An 18982-nucleotide genomic window follows, 5' to 3' on the forward strand; every position below is an offset into this window, starting at 1 on the left:
GAGGTACAATTTGAAGTTGAACCCCGCAAAGTGTGCATTCAGGGTTCCCGCAGGAGAGTATTGGGATTCATTGTCAGTCGTCGAGGGATCGAGCTAGATCCGACTAAAGTCAAAGCTATTCAGGAGTTACTACCACTAAACGCAAAAAGGACTTGATGAGCTTCCTGGGACGACTCAACTACTTCAGTCAATTCATAGCACAGTCCACAGTAATATGTGAGCCCATCTTCAAGATGTTGAGGAAAGATGCCGAGACGAGTTGGACCAAGGATTGTCAGAAAGCTTTTGACAAGAACAAGGAATACCTGTCCACACCACCAGTTCTGGTCCCGCCAGAACCAAGATGACCTTTGCTACTTTATCTATCCGTGTTAGATGGAGCTTTCGGATGTATTCTGGGTCAACATGATGAAACAGGAAGAAAGGAGCAAGCCATATTTTACTTGAGTAAGAAATTCACACCTTATAAAGCACGCTATTCTCTACTTGAACGCACTTGCTGTGCTTTGACCTGGACAGCCCAGAAATTGAGGCATTATTTTTGTGCCTACACCATATACCTTATATCCAGGATGGATCCCCTAAAGTACATATTTTAGAAGCCCATGCCTACTGGGAAGTTAGCTAAATGGCAGATACTACTGAGTGAGTTCGACATCGTCTGTGTAACTCAAAAGGCAGTCAAGGGACAAGCATTGGCAGATCACCTCGCTGAAAATCCGGTAGGAGGAGAATACAAACCTTTGAAAACATATTTTCCTGATGAAGAAGTATCATTCGTAGGAGAAGACATTACTGAAGCATATGGCGGTTCGAGGATGTTCTTTGATGGAGCTGCAAATTTCAAAGGAGTAAGCATTGGAGCAGTTTTGGTGTCAGAAACGGGTCAGCATTATCCCGTATCTGCTAAACTCAGATTTCCCTAAACCAACAACATGGCGGAATATGAAGCATGCATTCTAGGGCTCAACATGGCAGTCGACATGAGCATTCAATTATTGGTGATCGGTGACTCAGATTTGCTTGCGCACCAGGTACAAGGAGAGTGGGCCACCAAGAATTCCAAGATATTTCCATATCTGCACCATGTGCAGGAATTGAAAAGGAGGTTCACAAAGATAGAATTCCGACATGTGCCAAGAATTCAGAATGAGTTTGCCGACTCATTAGCCACTTTGTCATTCATGATACAACATCCAGATAAGAACTATATTGATCCCATCCTGGTGAGGAACCGTAATCAGCCGGCATATTGTGCTCATGTTGAGAAAGAAGTGGATGGAAAGCCTTGGTTCCATGACATCAAGGAGTATTTATCAAAAGGAAAATACCTAGAGCATGCAAATCACACTCGGAAACACACGCTCCGGAAATTTTCAAATCACTTCTTCTATAGCGAAGGAAACTTGTACAGAAGAAACCCGGATTTGGGTTTACTAAGGTGTGTCGATGCAAAGGAAGCTTCTAAGCTACTTGAGGATGTGTATGCTAGGACCTGTGGTCCGCACATGAACGGCTTCATCTTGGCTAAGAAGATACTTAGAGTCGGTTACTTCTGGATGACCATGGAGACGGATTGTATTTAGTATGTCCGCAAATGCTTTCAGTGTCAAGTGCATGCCAACATGATAAAAGTGCCGCCAAGCGAGCTCAATGCAACAAGCTTACCTTGGCCTTTCGCCGCCTGGGGAATGGATGTTATTGGTCTGATTGAGCCCACTGCTTCAAACGGACACCGGTTTATTCTAGTAGCCATTGATTACATCACAAAATGGGTAGAAGTTGCATCTTACAAAGCTATAACCAAGAAAGTCGTTGCAGATTTTGTCAAGAATCATATTGTCTGCCGATTCGGAGTTCCTGAGTCCACTATTACTAACAATACCGCCAACCTCAACAGTGATCTGATGAAAGCTATATGTGAAACTTTCAAAATCAAACACAAGAATTCCACCGCCTACAGACCTCATATGAATGGAGCCGTAGAAGCCGCCAACAAAAACATTAAGAAGATACTAAGGAAAATGGTAGAGAATCACAAGCAGTGGCATGAGAAGTTACCCTTTGCTCTGTTAGGGTACCGCACCATAGTTCGTACATCAGCTGGGGCAACCCCCTACATGCTGGTTTATGGTACCAAGGCTGTCATCCCAGTCAAGGTAGAGATTCCTTCTTTAAGAGTCATACAGGAAGCTGAGATCAGCGATGCAGAATGGGTAAGGAGATGCTATGAACAATTGGCCCTTATCAATCGAAAGAGAATGAACGTAGTGTGTCACGGCCAACTTTATCAGAACAGAATGTCTAGAGCTTTCAACAAAAGAGTCAAACCAAGACAGTTCGCACCAGGGTAGCTGGTATTGAAGAAAATCTTCCCACACCAAGACGAAGCCAAAGGGAAATTCTCTCCCAACTGGCAAGGATCGTACATGGTTCACAGGGTCCTGACAAGGGGAGCATTCATACTTGCAGAGATGGATGGAGAGATCTGGCCAAAACCAATCAATTCAGACGCAGTCAAGAGATACTATGCTTAGATTAATTTGCATTTTCTTTCTGATGTAATTGAACTACCCTTGACCTTATTCCCGTTTAAGAGGGGATAAGTAGGCAGCCTTATGGGTTCGGTCATATCATAATAAAATTTTATTTTCCCTAAAAACATATATTGGGCCAGAATTTTGAGGAGAGTCCTCAAAATTCTAGAGCAAGCCCAACCAGTGCCATCACATGCCAGGAAGTCAGTAGTCAGTCAAGAACTGGGGCAGAATTTTGAGAAGGATTCTCAAAATTCCGAAGAAGATTAAGCAGGGTCCGCCATCCGCAAACAATTAAAATCATCTACCATACTAGGGCAGAATTTTGAGGAGGACCCTCAAAATTCCAACATAAGAGAGCTGCAATGCCTTTGAAATGTGTCACAGTCGTTAAGTTCATCAAAAACTACTTGATATATCAATACGCTTCCAGAACGATTCTATTTTATCAATGAATGCATATTTTTCGAAAATTCTATTTTCATAATGGTCAGGTGTTATCTAAGGGGGCTTCCAGAGCGGAGCGGAGCAAGGCCGGCAGACGAAGCAAGAACCAAAATCCCCTCATAAAACTTACAATTATTCTTTGAACGCAGGAACATTTGACATAATGGTAGCATTCGCAAAACATATGTGCACAAAGCAAATTCCCCATCCATCCGGCCATCAGACACTGAACATATCCTAGCTAAGACATACTCTACCCTTATCTGTTATTCTCTCTTTGCATGAGTCTAATCTCTGACTCCACATTTGCATGAGTCTAATCCTTGACTCCACATTTTCATGAGACTAAGCTCTGTCTCCAATCTTGCATGAGTCTAATCTCGGACTCCATATTTGCATAAAGCTAAGCACTGCCTTCTTTTTGTATGAGTTTAAGCTAGAACTCCATATTTGCATAAGGCTAAGCACTGCCTTCTCTCTGCATGAGACTAAAACCTGTCTCCATATTTGCATGAGTCTAATCCCTGACTCCATATCTGCATAAGGCTAAGCACAGCCTTCTCTTTGCATGAGACTAAGCTCTGTCTCCAATCCTGCATGAGTCTAATCCCTGAATCCATATTTGCATGAGTCTAATCCCGGACTCCATATTTTGCATAAGGCTAACCCCTGCCTATTATTCGCATGAGTCTAATCCTTGACTCCATAGTTGCATGAGTCTAATCCCGGACTCTATATCTACATAAGGCTAATCCTTGCCTCCCCGCTTGCACGGGACTAAGCAATGTCCCCGTTTGCACCAATATTGCTCTATCTACTTGCTTTTCAATAGGGCTAAGCTCTACCCTCCACTTAGCAAGACTAAGCCTTGTCTTGTTACATCATACTATTGCATATCATGGGCTGAAACATCGCCAATCTATCCAAAGGCATCATAGTCTAAAGGCACCATCCTCATAGCCGGAAGACAACATGCCATGGCCTGAGGATCTCTCAAATTTGCATATCATTATTCAAAGGTGTCATGGTTCGGAGGCACCATTTTCATGGCCCGAGAACACCATTTCATGGCCTGCGAATCCCTCACTAAACAATTCATGGCCCAGAACGTCATGGTCCAAGGACGTCATCTTTAATCCTCCGAAGACAACCTTCATGGTCTAAATGGAATCTGCATCATGTTTAAATTTTCGCAAATATGTTTGTAGCATCTTTTATCTGCAGGTAACCAGTAAGCAACCGCTATCCTAGAAGGAGTGATCTCGCTCCAGTTCCCTCTAGCCGTCCCGAGCCTTAACCGCTCATCATAGCCGCTTCCACATCTCGTGTCCGTTCTTGCAATAATTTCATCGGCATACTCCACGAGTGAATCCAGAACTACACAGGGCCTAATTCCTGTAAAACCAGGGATATGTAGGCAACTCAAAAACCAGAGTCCGGCCTTTGTCTTTCAAAACATCCCATCTGGTCAAAATTGGCCATCATTTCTTTACCCGAAAACTCTTTCATCCTTCCCGGGTAAAGAGGGGCAGTTGTTGATACCCAATTTTTCCCTATATATTTTTTATATGCATAAATACCTTCAAAATAGCATATATATATATATATATATATATGCATATATAAGCATGCACAAGGTTTATAATTTTCCCATAATTTTAAGGATTTAAATTGATTTATTTTCTCCCTTTTTATTCATGAAATCCCCGATAATTATTTCCAAAATTATAGTTATAATGATTTATTCATATAATTTCTATACTTATACCAAAATATGGCTAATATATTTTTTTATGCATTTTTATAATTACATTTAGTATTTTTAAGCTAAATTGCACATAATTGCAATGTTGACACATTTTAATGTATAATTATATTTTATATGTGTAAATTTTGGCCCCTATATTTTTAAAATGATAGTTACATATTTTAAATCATTTTTTTATATAAAAATTATTTTCAGAAAACTATTTATTATTTATTATAATTAAAATAGGGAAAATGGCTATTTAATTTATAGCCAGATTTGGCTTTCAATTTTAGCCAAATTGGACCCAATCCCCAACCCAATTTCCTGCCCAGTCAATCTTACCCAGACCCTATAAACTCCTACCCAAACCCGGAACCCATTTACCCGATTAAATCCTGGTCGTTGATCTCCTAGATCAACGACCCACATCACTTCTTACCTTTTTTAATTCATACAACCCCTAACCCTAGGTCATTTCCCAAATTTGCCGCCTTCAGATGCTCTCATCCTTCTCTTCTCTCTCAACCTAACCCTAATCTTTCTTCAACCACTGCCTCCCGCTTCGGCCATCTCCGGCGACCACCTTTCAACCCCAAGCCTCCAATGGTCCCTCCATCGCCTTGCTCATCATCTCTGAGGTCTTCAAGGGCCCTGGTCCATGCCGATTTGTATCTAGGATTTCTGGTTTGGTTGTTCACGGCTTCTCCGGTGTGATTTTGGGCAAAATCACACCATATATGTTACGATCTTTGAAGCTTATAGCAGGTTTCCTTTGAAACCCTAACTTTTGTTTATATCTCTCAGATCTGTCCTCTTTATAACTATTTAAGTCTGTTTCTTTCTATGTTTTACACTATTCTCAAACTTCTTCTGAAAAATCCTCAACTTTAAACTGTTTTACTTTCTTTAAAGTTAAGGTTTCTCGGAGTTTCTTCTACACTTGTTTAAACATATTTTTCTTTATGTTTAAACCTCTTTCCTCGCATATCTTGAATGATTTTATGTTCTTAATGCTTTTTCAACTCGACTCTTTTAAAAGCCCTAATATCATAGATCTTCTTTGTTTTGTTCTGTATGTTAGCATGACTACTTGATTTTTGTTAAGTTTCTATGGTTACCATGCTTCGAATGAGTTTTCTACTGAGTCTTTAGCCTACTTGTATCACCTCTATGTGATTGTATTCATCTTGATTATTCATCTCTTGCTTCTTTCTGTCGATATGGTTGACCTTGCATGTTTGCTACGTCTGTTGTTCTTCTCTATTTATATGTTAAAATATAGAATCATGACTCCCTCTTGATAGATTATGATTTCCTTAATTGATGATTTGATTGAAATATTTTCTTTTAAAACCCTAAAATTCTACCTCGTCTGTTTAAATTGACTGATTCTCTACCTTATTTGTTGTGGTATTTTATTCTGACTGAATCCTTTCCTTAATTAGAATTTGCTGAACTTAGTCCTAATTGACTACTCTATGCTTATTGAATTTTGATTCTTTCCCTATAAATCATGTACTTATCTTTCTTGCCTTATATATTGGTTCTTACCGTTTGAGTTAACTCCCTTAACTTAAGGAGTACTTGCCTTGATTTCTGACTGACTCATTCTGAGTTCCTTAATTACCATGCTACTATGATTCTTACCTCATTTTACTACCTGTTTTAACTATAAATACTCTAGTCTTTCATTAGCATAAACAGGAACACTTGGTTTTAAAAACTATCTCTCTTACTAAAAATCTCTGCTCTCTCGTGTATTATCTGCTACTGTTAGCCGGCTGCAAGCCAAGGATAACCATTTATGCTCTTTTGTTCTTTCATTCTGCTTACTCTCCTCTTCACTGGTATGTCCTAGTTTCAATTTAAAGTTCCAATAACAACATGTTTCTCATATTGTTTCAGTTTCTCTGGTTTCTGGTTTGTTTCTATTTGTCTTTCTGTTGTGAAATTTGTAGTTAAGAGTTACATTATCAACATGTTATTATGTCTTCCCCTTCCTTTAGATTAGTACATTCCCCTTACGTGTGTTTCTGAGCATGCATTACCATTTATCTCTTACTTGTTGTGTACTTACCATTTTATATCCCATAGATCCCCAAATCCCTATCACCCTTCTATGTGTTTGTGTTCTTCATGATTGGTTCTATGACTATGCAAGTGTCAGTTGTTTCTGAGCATGCCTAAACCAGTCCTAAAACCTTTGTTGGGTAATGTGTTTGCAGCCAAATGTTTTATATATCCCAGACGGGTAGAAATTTGGGGTATTTAGTAAAAGGGATGGGTAGATGTATACTTTATGGGGCGGGTAGAAATCCTGCTCTTAGGATCTTACTTTTAGAGTCTGCCTGCTTTACTCAATAGAAAACATGCTCATAGGGTTTCACTCTTTAATCTGACTGCTTTAATAGAAAACATGCTCATAGGTTTGCTCTTTAATCTGATTGCTTCGCCTAATAGAAATCATGTCCATAGGATTTCACTTTTAAGTTTGTTTGCTCATCAGGTAGAAACTATGTCTAGAAGGTTTGCATTCTGCCATGTTAGAAACCATGCTTATAGGTTCCAAACAATCATGTCTTAAATTAGTTCAATAATAGATGTCATGCCTATAGGACTCAATTCCGATTCAGTTATAATGAGTATTTCTGTATGTTGCTGCAAATCGATTAAAATCAGTAATCCACCTAGATATCATGCCTATAGGGATCTCTACTTGCAATACTGTATGATAATTTAATTTAGTCTAACAAATCAACTTCATTACGCCTAGTTCATTTTTAAACTGGTCTTATTAAGTATTAAGCATTTTCTGAAACAAGCTCTTTCAAATTGCCTCAACCTCATTAGATATCATGCCTATAGGTATTTAAGGAGTCTATTTCAAAATCTGTTTATTTTCTGCATTAACATAGACACCAGTATTTTGCATATAGGCAAGCCTTAGGGCATTTTCAATAATTGCATTTCTCTAAAACTATCTCTGTCGCTTAACATTTCTGATTCTAACAGGCTTTTAAAAAGAGCCCCTCGGCAACCACTAGGGTGTAACTTCTGAGTCTCAAAAAGGGGGTTGCCTGTTTCTGCATATTCATTTAGATATCCTGCTTTAGGACATTGTTTAATAAAAGACCTTAACTGTGTTTGAGTCGTGCTGCTTATGTGTTTGTTTGAGGAGGAAACTCTGAGCCTCTTAATTGCTCCCATTATGTGAAAGTCCTAAATGTTTTAAATAATGCCTTAGAATTTTTGCCTTTCTAAACCTTATGGGTACGTCTAGAACTACCTATAGGTAGAGGTCCTAACTCCCTCTAGGACCATTAAGAAGGGACGGGTAGCAGCACAGAATAGGAACCATTGACCAATCACTCGCTTTGCATGATCAATAAGGGGATGGGAATAGTAGACATGGGATATGATGACTACGCATTAATGTCACGTGTAGTCCCTCATTGAGGAGTGTTTACTGGACATTGCGTAGGGTGATCCTATAGGATAACCATCCTAGGACCCCTCCTTACCCAAATCCTCTCTTTATTTAAACCTTTATTTTACAACTTGTCCAAACCTTTATCTTTTTACTTGAGTTATCTAACGTGCTTTGCTTGTAATTTATTTGATTCAACTATTTATGTGAACTAATTTATGAATCTATGTTCGGTCGGGACCCATAGTTGTGGACCAAGAGGGGTGCCTAACACCTTCCCCTCGAGGTTACTTCGAGCCATTACCTTAATCTCTGGTAATACAAACCAACCCAAGAGTTAATGCTCTAGGTGCCCTAACGCACCATAGTCCGTTAGGTGGTGACTCTTCAAATACCCAATTCCCAAAATAAAATAAGTCATTACACCCCGTGAATGTCGAAACCCGAACCTCTTCCCCCATCAAAAAGGGGGGCGCGACATCATGGGATTGTTTTCTTCCATTAGCAGAGTTCGCCTACAACAACAGCTTCTAGTTGAGTATCTATATAGCTCCTTATGAGGCCTTATATGGGAGGAGATCTTTGGTTGTTTGGTTTAAGACTAGGGAGGCTAAGTTATTGGGAAATGATTTAATCTGTGATGCCTTAGAGAAGGTATAGTTGATCCAGAAGCGGCTTCGCATAGCACAATCCAAATAGAAGAGTTGTGCTAATAGGAAGGTTGCATATATGAATTTCAGCATGGTTTAGTTAGATGGGGATTTGACTTATAATGTGGAGCCGGTGGGCATTTTGGATCGACAGATTCGGAAGTTGAGGTCAAAGAACATAGCGTCAGTAAAGGACAATGGAGAGGTCAGTCGGTCGAGGATGCTACATGGGAGACCAAGCAATAGATGCAGAGTAGATATCCACACCTATTTGAGACTCCAGGTATGAGTCTAGACCCATTCGAGGATGAACATTTGCTTAAAAGGGGGAGAACATAACAACCCGACAGGTCGTTTTGTGTATTGTCCCTAATTATTGCCTCTTCTATGTTTGTTTGTGGTTTTGTCTCTTGCCGGAGTGGTTGGTTTGGGTTCTGGGATGTTCCGGAGTGAATTGAAACACTTAGTCTCAAGGTTGGAAGCTTAAGTTGGAAGAGTTGACCAGAGTTTGACTTTTGTGTAGACGACTCTGAAATGGAGTTTTGATGGCTTCGATAGTTTTGTATGATAATTTTAGACTTAGGCGTATGTCCTGATATTAATTTGGAGGTCCGTGGATTGGTTTGAGGCTTTTTGGCGAAAGTCGGAAAGTTGAAGGTTTGGAATGTTGGGATGTTTGATCGAGAATTGATTTTGTCGATATCGAGTGTAGATTTCGGTTCCCTAGAGTTGGGATAGATCCGTTGTTCCATTTTTTAATTGGGTGCAAAATTTGAGCTCATTCAGAATTAATTAGTTTGATATGATTCGGCATTAGTTTTAGAAGTTGGAAGTTCATTTGTTCATTAGTCTTGAATCGATAATTGATTAGCGATTTTAGTGTTGTTTGATGTGATTTGAGGCTTTGAGCGAGTTTGTATTGTGTTTAAGGACTTGTTGGTTTGTTGGATGGGGTTATGGGGGACTCGGGTATGATTCGGATGAATGACAGAACATGTTTGCACTTAAGGAGATGGCTGAAATTTCTGGTACCTGATGCAATTGCACCTGTGATGGTTTTGCTGCAAGTGCGAGGAAGCAGAAGTGGTAGGTTGAACGCAGATGCCGAGGAAATCTGGAAGCAGGGAGATCGCAGATGCGTGAATGTTTTTGCAGAAGCGAAGTTACTTCTGCGATGAGGGAAGCGCAAAACCAGAGGGACCTCAGGTGCAGAAGATTCTCTGCAAAAGTGGATGCATAAATGCGGGAGCCCGACCATAGAAGTGATAGGTCGGGATTTAAGTGAATTATGCAGATGCACATTTTTGACCGCAGAAGCGGACTTATGAAGGGCAGAAGCGGGATAAATGGGCAGGTTATTAAAATCGAAGGGTTTGAGGTTTTTCTCATTTGGAGAGTTTTGAGAGTCGGCTAAGGGCGATTTCTGAGAGGGTTTTTGCTACAATTCACTTTTGTTGATAAATACTCCTATTGATACCCATTGATTATTACGCCTAGATTATGTAAATTTGAAGTAAAATTAGGAGATTTTAGACCATGGTATTGGAGAGTGAGATTTGTAGATTTTAGGGTCGATTTGTGGATGGAATTGGATGAAATTAGTATGGTAGGACTCGTAATTGAATGGGTATTCGAATTTATAAATTTTGTCGGGTTCTCGGTGCGAGCACTGGGTTGACTTTACATATTTGATTCAAGACTTTAGCTTTATCATTTGGAACTGTTTCCTATAGCTATTATTGATGGTATTAAGTTATTTTTGTTAGCTTTGAGCCATCCGGAGCTTGATACGCACAAAAAGGGCTTGTTAGAGGAGTGATTTGACTTGCTTGAGGTAAATATCTTGCCTAAAATTGGTTAAGGCACTAGTTGCCTAAATTATTTATGATAGTTACGTGTTATAAACACGCATATGTGTGGGGTTTGAGCCCATGTGCGAGCACCGAGGTATTTATCCATATTCGGAGTAGTACTTAAAATATGATGTGCCTAGAATTGACTGTTAAGTTTTAAGCTATAATGTTTCTCATATTTGTAACCTTGTTGTGAACTAGTTGAGCCATGTTTGAGGTTACATTAATTTCTTGAATGAACTTGATAATTGTTATTTCTGAGATGAAATTGCTGATTTGAGTTGTGATAGTACAATTTGCACATGCCTACACTTTAGCATGTCATTTATACCAGTCAAGGAGCATGAGATCTATTATTCATTTCATTCATCACATACATGTATCCTTATCAGGGGCAAAGGCACACTTGGGTTAGGGTGGTTAACTGACCACCCTTTGTCGGTAAATTACACTGTTTATATAGGTAAAATATTGGATTTTAGAGGTACATAACATGTATTGAACACCCTTTATCGGATTATTTTTTACTTATTTCAAGTATGAACACCCTTGAGAAAATTCCTGTCTTCGCCACTCATCCTTATATATTTGCTCCTTTGTGATATGATTGGACAGTATGCATGTTACCACGCCGGACGGATTGTGTTATTATGCATGTGACCACGTCGGGGGAATTGTGTTGTGGTGCTCGTGACCATGCCGGGCGGATTGTATTGTTGTGCATATGACCACGCCGGGTGCATATGACCACGCCGGGTGGATTGTACTAATATGCATGTGATCACGTCGGGCGGATTATGATCTTGAGCCTATGACCATGCGGGTTGGTAACATGTTTAATTGGACGTGCTTGCGTGTGGATATGGATCCGTCCTCTTTGGGTCACCTTCTCATATTTCTTTTTTGATGGTGTACACGCAGATCCATCTCCCTAGGGTCACCCCTAAACATAGCTAGGTCTGTTGCATGCATCTGTAACGTGAGCATCTGCCGAGTCACGAAAACTTCTGGAACACTACAAATTTTGAGTTAAGCGATTAGGCTAAAACATAGGAGTTTGTGGATTATTTGTTATTTATACGGAGAGGTAGATACACCCAATTGAGACAGTGGACTGAGTTGTCAACTATGGTTTTGTATAGACTCGTTGGTGATTAATAAAATCGTTTAATTACAACCAAAAAAATAGTAATGCAAAAATTAATAATATCGGGATTGTAATATATAAATTATTTTTTATCCTGTGCTTAGTATTAAAAATTGAATATATGATGTATAACTTAAGTGCTTGGTTTAAAATGGTATAACATTTTGTTTACAATTATACCCCTGAAATTCTTAATACTCCCTTCGTCTCAAATTAGATGAGGTACTTTCCTTTTTAGTCTGTTCCAAAATAAATGATACATTTCTAAATTTGGAAATAATTCAATTTAAACTCTTCATTTTACCTATTTTAACATTAATGAAAAGATTTTATAACAATACAAATGTCATGTATTTTATTCCTTAAGCTTTTAAGATCACAAGTTTCAAAAATCTTTTTTTTCCTTAAATTTCGTGTCGAGTGAAACTACGGAGTAAGTATAATATTTCTTGCTGACAACAATGTAATTTTCAATATAAGGCCTTCTCTAAGTATAATATTTCTTGCTGACAACAATGTAATTTTTCAATATAAGGCCTTCTCAGTTCATTGGAGTTGGAAAATAATACGGCAATTCCCATATAAGTTATACTGTTATTGTTACAAGGGATTGAACGAATACAAATTTCTATACCATGATTATCATTCTAGTACCTCAAAAGTTCCTGTATTTCCTATATTGTCCTTCATTTCTACACTAAATATTTTAATAAAAAGACAATCCAGCAAAAGAACATACATAAAAGTTTTATTCTTTTTATTTTTTCGATTTTCTCAAAATATGAACAGAGGAGCCAACATTCTTGGCTTTGGGTTGACCATTTTAGACTAAACACCAAATATGCAGCAAAGTCATCACTATCATCTCTATACTTCCAAGTTGGCCATTAAATGACTTTTTCTCCATTTTCAAACCACGCTATTTAATGCATCATCTAAGCCACTGCCACTCACCCACCCACTTTTCTTCTTTCTCTTAATCTAATTGACCTCTTAACACTACTCTTCCTCTTCTCCCAATGTCCACCGTTTCCTCCTCCATCTACGGCGGCCCACCACCTCCTCCTCCTCCTCTAGCCACCACCAATATCCTTATCAATTATCCAAGACCTCAACAAAATCGGCCTGGGCTACGCAATTGCAATTGCCCTAGGCTTCCTCTTCCTCCTCTCCACTTTCCTCCTTCCCTCTTACCTCTGCTGTCGCTCTGCCGCCGCCGTCAAGCCCAAGCCCATGCCCGAAATGGGAATACGGAAAATAACGGAATATATCTCCCCCGCGTAATTTTTGATGCTGATGAAGAAGAAAACGACGACATTTCATCCCAAAATACTGTTTTAGGCCTTGATCAAGCCGTAATTAACTCGTACCCGAAATTAGTATACTCCAAAAGAAATGGAAGTGGGAACGACGTCGTGTGTACTATTTGTTTGTGTGAGTACAAGGATTCTGAGATGCTAAGGATGTTACCAGACTGTAAGCATTATTTTCATGTGATGTGTGTAGACGCGTGGCTGAAGTTGAACGCGTCGTGCCCAGTTTGCCGGAACTCTCCGTTACCGATGCCGTTGTCGGAGGTGGTCCCACTTTCTCAGTATTCCGACGGTCGGAGGAGGCATTGATGACTAATGGATGACGCGGTAGAATTATGGAATTTTGGCAGTTTGGAAGTGTGAATAAGTTTGTTTTCCAAGTGTACGGCACTTGGAATTTACTGCTAAATGCTGATAGTGCCTTTTTTTTGTATGAAGTGAGAAGAATTCCTTTTCAAAGCTTTACTTCTTGTATTAACTATTGATTTTTTTCTCGCTAGTTGCGGAATCTACACTACGTACTAGAGATGATCATGAACCGTGAAAAAACACCTACACTCTTTCCGGAGGATTTAGGATTTAAAGGTGGCGTAATTTTCTTTAATATATACATTATAGTGACTAATAAAAAAATTGTTAGGGACCTTTATTCGATTTTTTTGAGTTCATTCGGGTCAATCTAATAGGTATTTTTTTTTATTTGTAATAAAAATTATATTTTAAATATAAAAAAAAAAAAAGTAATTAGCATTTTAAATAAGGAATCACACCTTTATTATAACAATGCAAGTAAAATTAACATTTTTACTAGGAAATTAAATCTTTTCTGTCTATTAAAAATAAATTTACACAAGTAAAATAACACATTCAATAAGAAAATTACATCAATCAGGATAAGAAAATTTAAAAAAATATCTTCAATAAATAAATTATACCTCATACGTATAAAATTAAATTAACTACAAGTTTCCAAAAATAAATCTCATATTTTTTAAGAAATGCATACGAAATTTTTATCATAATTTAATAGTAAAGATATTTAAAATATATTTAATAATCATAGAATAACACAAATTTTTATAATATAAAGAGGAAATTTTTTTATCTCAATCCAAAATTCTCATTAAGGTCCAAGTTTTTCGGATTTGAAAGAAGAAAAATCATATATTTAAGATTAAGAGGAATGCTTATTTTATATAATTTTAAAATTTTAGAGCCTATTTTTTTAGTGTTCTTTCTAGAGACCACATATAAAATAGTAGAATATGTCACACCTCTTTTTTTTCGAGAAGGGATATAAGGAGTTTTTTCAATTTTAGTGACATTATTCGAAATGAAATTATTTATTTATTTTCAGAGTCGCCACTTGGGATAATTTATGATGTCCCAAGTCACCAGTTTGTTTTAAATTCCAAATCGAGAAAATTGAGTTTATTTAAAAGTCTGCGAAACCAGAAAAACTAGGTAAGGAATTATGTTAACCCGGGAGAAGGTGTTCGGCATTCCCGGATTCCGTGGTTCTAGCACAGTCGCTTAACTATTAATAATTGGCCTAATTATCTGATTTATTACATATTTGAAAATATATTGTGCATTTTTAATCTTTTAAACTGCTTTTAATTATTTATGGAGTTATTTCTGGAACAAGTCACGACTGTCGTACACTTGTTTGTTTTTTATACACGTTGCAAATTATGTCATAGGAATCGTACTCACGATCTATAACATGTGAATTTTATTATTGTTCAAAGTTATGGTCGGGTCACATGAAATATGCACCCGAATTTGGAAATTAGGTATCACGACTATGCCACGGGAACCATACCCATAGTCGTGATGATTCATTTAACAATCGTGCCTAAAGCAAACTACTATGTTCAAATTATTTTCTAAACTTATTTTGAGATTATTGTAAAGGTCTGTGGCAGCATTTGGGAATACCAGAAATTTAACTATTTGGGATTATCCAAAATTAATTGTTATGGACTCAAAAATGAGAAATGGGCCAACTAACTGTTTACAAATCTGGCCCAGTCGCAACTCTAAATGGACTGGGCACGTTATGATTGTGTTTCAGCATGAAAAAATCGCAAGGCACACATTGTCCAAGTCCAATACGGTTCACACGAGAATGAGAATCATATAAGAATATTATTGTATTTATGTTTGACGTAACGTTGCTAGCATGATTTCTAACACCCTAAATCAGAATTGGAATTATACTAATTTTAAAAATAAGTTCATAATTGGGGCCAAGTTATTGGGCTTAGTACCCATGCCCAGCTGCCTGGAGTCCAAAATTCCATTCACCATAAAGGAACGAAAGCTAGGCCTATTGGAGTGCCTGTCCCAGTTCATTTTAATCGGCCAAAATTTTAAGAAAAAAAAATAGAATGTCTAACTAACTCATATCATTATCAGTTTGAACCAACATTATGCTAAATAAAACTAATTAGAACATTAAGAAATCAGTTTGGACTAATTTGAAATACGTTAATGAACCATTCTATCAATTACAATCATTATTTACAAACTTGATCAGAATAAGACTTCAAACTAACTCTTATACTTTTGCTTTCAGCACTGGCGATGAACAAACAGTAGAATTACATGTTCAAGCTCTGCCACTCATGAATTTGTGAACCAGACACTCCACAGAGACGGATCTGACCAACTGGTGGTCAGATTTATCCCTTGGCCATTCTTTACCCTTCCTTCAAGTGTAAATCAACATTAATACCAAAAAGAACAACACAGCAAGAATTCAGTCAACTTAAACTTAATCAGGACGTATGTGTTACTTGTCACAACAAAGAAATTAAAAGCTTAAAGTTCATTCAATAAAAAAAGTGAAAGCACCACAGACACCCTTAGCCTTACTTCAGAAATTTGCAAAGAGTAAGCAAGAATTCAATTTTTATCCTTAAGTCAACAAATGCATCCAAAGAAGAACTTATATGAGCTCATTTGATTTAATAAAAACCTTAAATCAAGATAGGTGGACAAAGTAACACATTAGCCTAGTTAATGAGTTAACATAGCATGTGTATTCAACTTAGAATTAGGCAAAATGAATCAGATTTCAGACATCGAACAAAGATGGATAAATTTAATCCTACAAACATCATAGAACACATGAAATAGGCCATAAGCACAATATCAATATGTTTAGTCTATATTTCCAGATTCATAAAGGTTACAAGGAAAGAATTTCACATACCTTCTATGAGAGATAGTAAATGCCAAATAAAGGCAAAAAACTGGAGAAATAGATTCAGCAAGCTCAAAAATAGCAACAACCAAACAGGTACAGCAGCAATGAATAAACCCAGAACAAGTTTCAAACTTCAATCCAGAATCATCTTCGAGAAGGATCAGAAATGAATGAAGAGAAAACAGAACTTCTTAGGGATTTCTAGGAACTATATTTTTGTTTTTCTGCTAAGAATGCCAGAGAAAGGAAATGCAACAGTTTTTCTATGTGCTTTCAGATAATTCTTAGAGTGAATAGGCTAATGGATATGTGTGTGAGTGACTGATGGTATATTCCTTATATAGAGTGTATAAAAAAGCATAAAAAGGGAATGTTCTACCCTAAAATTCAGAAATATCAGATAGTACAACATCTTTTAACAGATTTGGTACAATTGTCTGTACTTTTTACCCAAATTCAGTATTTTCATACTAAATATAGGGACATCTGTCCAATACTAGAACTTTCTAATATTTTTCCCCATTTTAACTTTTCAATTTACCCTTTTAAGTTCTTATTATTGCCCTTTCACCCCAATCTGACCTAATTTCAGTCGTTTGATTACCCATTAATCCCTTCTGGAACCTCCTAGAACCATCTAGGCAATTCTAGACTTAGGTTCCCTGATTTGGTTCTCAATTAAATCCCTTAAACCTTTGGTTATTACGCTTTTCAATTCTTTAAAGCATTTAAAACTTAAAATCAACTGAAACTTATTCAAAGCATCCTAGCTAAAGCAAAATCCTGATTTAAAACCTAAGCTAATAATTGAATCAGGACGTTTATCTAATTAACCCTATAAACCCCAAACAAAACTGAATTCCCAAAACAACAAAATAAAAGAAAAACAGCAACAAAACAAAAAACAAGATCACTGATGCAATAAAACCTAATAGTTAACCTAATTTATCTAAACTTGATTAAATTAAATAAAATATGCAATTAAACTAATTACAAGTAATTAAACTAATTTTCTTTAACCAAACAGTTTAGCATGTTCGAATAATATTTTAAAGTTAACCTAAATAGTGAATGCTAAACCAAACACTAATTAGTCTAGAATCAAATGACCTTAACTTAATATAACGGCTAAACACATGCACAATCAAAGAAAAGGAGAAAGAAGGAACAAGAGAAAGAAAAGAGGGAGAAAAAACAGAAAATATACCTAGTTGGTCTAAAAGGACTCCGGCAAATCCAAAAAGCTCCGAAATAGATCAAAAATAACGTTAATCAATCGTTCTCATTTCGAACGATAAACTAACATAGGTTTCAATCCAAATCGATTCTTGAAAACTCGAAGAAAAACAAAAAAATTGGAAAAGAGGGTAAAATAGGGTTTCTGCTATCTAGGATTCGAACAAATCAGTGGGAAATTTAGGGAAACCAAAGGTGGATTAGTGAAGAGGAGAGGCTGGGGATTATCTGGTTAAGTTATGGAGTGGTTTGGTGGTGGTCCGGCGCCGTGAGGCAATTTTCGGTAGAATTACATGTTCAAGCTCTGCCACTCATGAATTTGTGAACCAGACACTCCACAGAGACGGATCTGACCAACTGGTGGTCAGATTTATCCCTTGGCCATTCTTTACCCTTCCTTCAAGTGTAAATCAACATTAATACCAAAAAGAACAACACAGCAAGAATTCAGTCAACTTAAACTTAATCAGGACGTATGTGTTACTTGTCACAACAAAGAAATTAAAAGCTTAAAGTTCATTCAATAAAAAAAGTGAAAGCACCACAGACACCCTTAGCCTTACTTCAGAAATTTGCAAAGAGTAAGCAAGAATTCAATTTTTATCCTTAAGTCAACAAATGCATCCAAAGAAGAACTTATATGAGCTCATTTGATTTAATAAAAACCTTAAATCAAGATAGGTGGACAAAGTAACACATTAGCCTAGTTAATGAGTTAACATAGCATGTGTATTCAACTTAGAATTAGGCAAAATGAATCAGATTTCAGACATCGAACAAAGATGGATAAATTTAATCCTACAAACATCATAGAACACATGAAATAGGCCATAAGCACAATATCAACATGTTTAGTCTATATTTCCAGATTCATAAAGGTTACAAGGAAAGAATTTCACATACCTTCTATGAGAGATAGTAAATGCCAAATAAAGGCAAAAAACTGGAGAAATAGATTCAGCAAGCTCAAAAATAGCAACAACCAAACAGGTACAGCAGCAATGAATAAACCCAGAACAAGTTTCAAACTTCAATCCAGAATCATCTTCGAGAAGGATCAGAAATGAATGAAGAGAAAACAGAACTTCTTAGGGATTTCTAGGAACTATATTTTTGTTTTTCTGCTAAGAATGCCAGAGAAAGGAAATGCAACAGTTTTTCTATGTGCTTTCAGATAATTCTTAGAGTGAATAGGCTAATGGATATGTGTGTGAGTGACTGATGGTCTATTCCTTATATAGAGTGCATAAAAAAGCATAAAAAGGGAATGTTCTACCCTAAAATTCAGAAATATCAGATAGTACAACATCTTTTAACAGATTTGGTACAATTGTCTGTACTTTTTACCCAAATTCAGTATTTTCATACTAAATATAGGGACATCTGTCCAATACTAGAACTTTCTAAT

The 18982-nt window shown here is 37.1% G+C and overlaps 1 pseudogene; it reads left to right on the plus strand.

Annotated features, from left to right (window-relative positions):
- The first annotated feature begins 1625 nt into the window (after positions 1-1625).
- Positions 1626-13561, plus strand: LOC104248347 (RING-H2 finger protein ATL67-like; annotated as a pseudogene).
- The last annotated feature ends 5421 nt before the right edge of the window (positions 13562-18982 follow it).

The sequence above is a fragment of the Nicotiana sylvestris genome, chromosome 8 (genome assembly GCF_000393655.2).
Source record: "Nicotiana sylvestris chromosome 8, ASM39365v2, whole genome shotgun sequence".
NCBI lineage: Eukaryota > Viridiplantae > Streptophyta > Magnoliopsida > Solanales > Solanaceae > Nicotiana > Nicotiana sylvestris.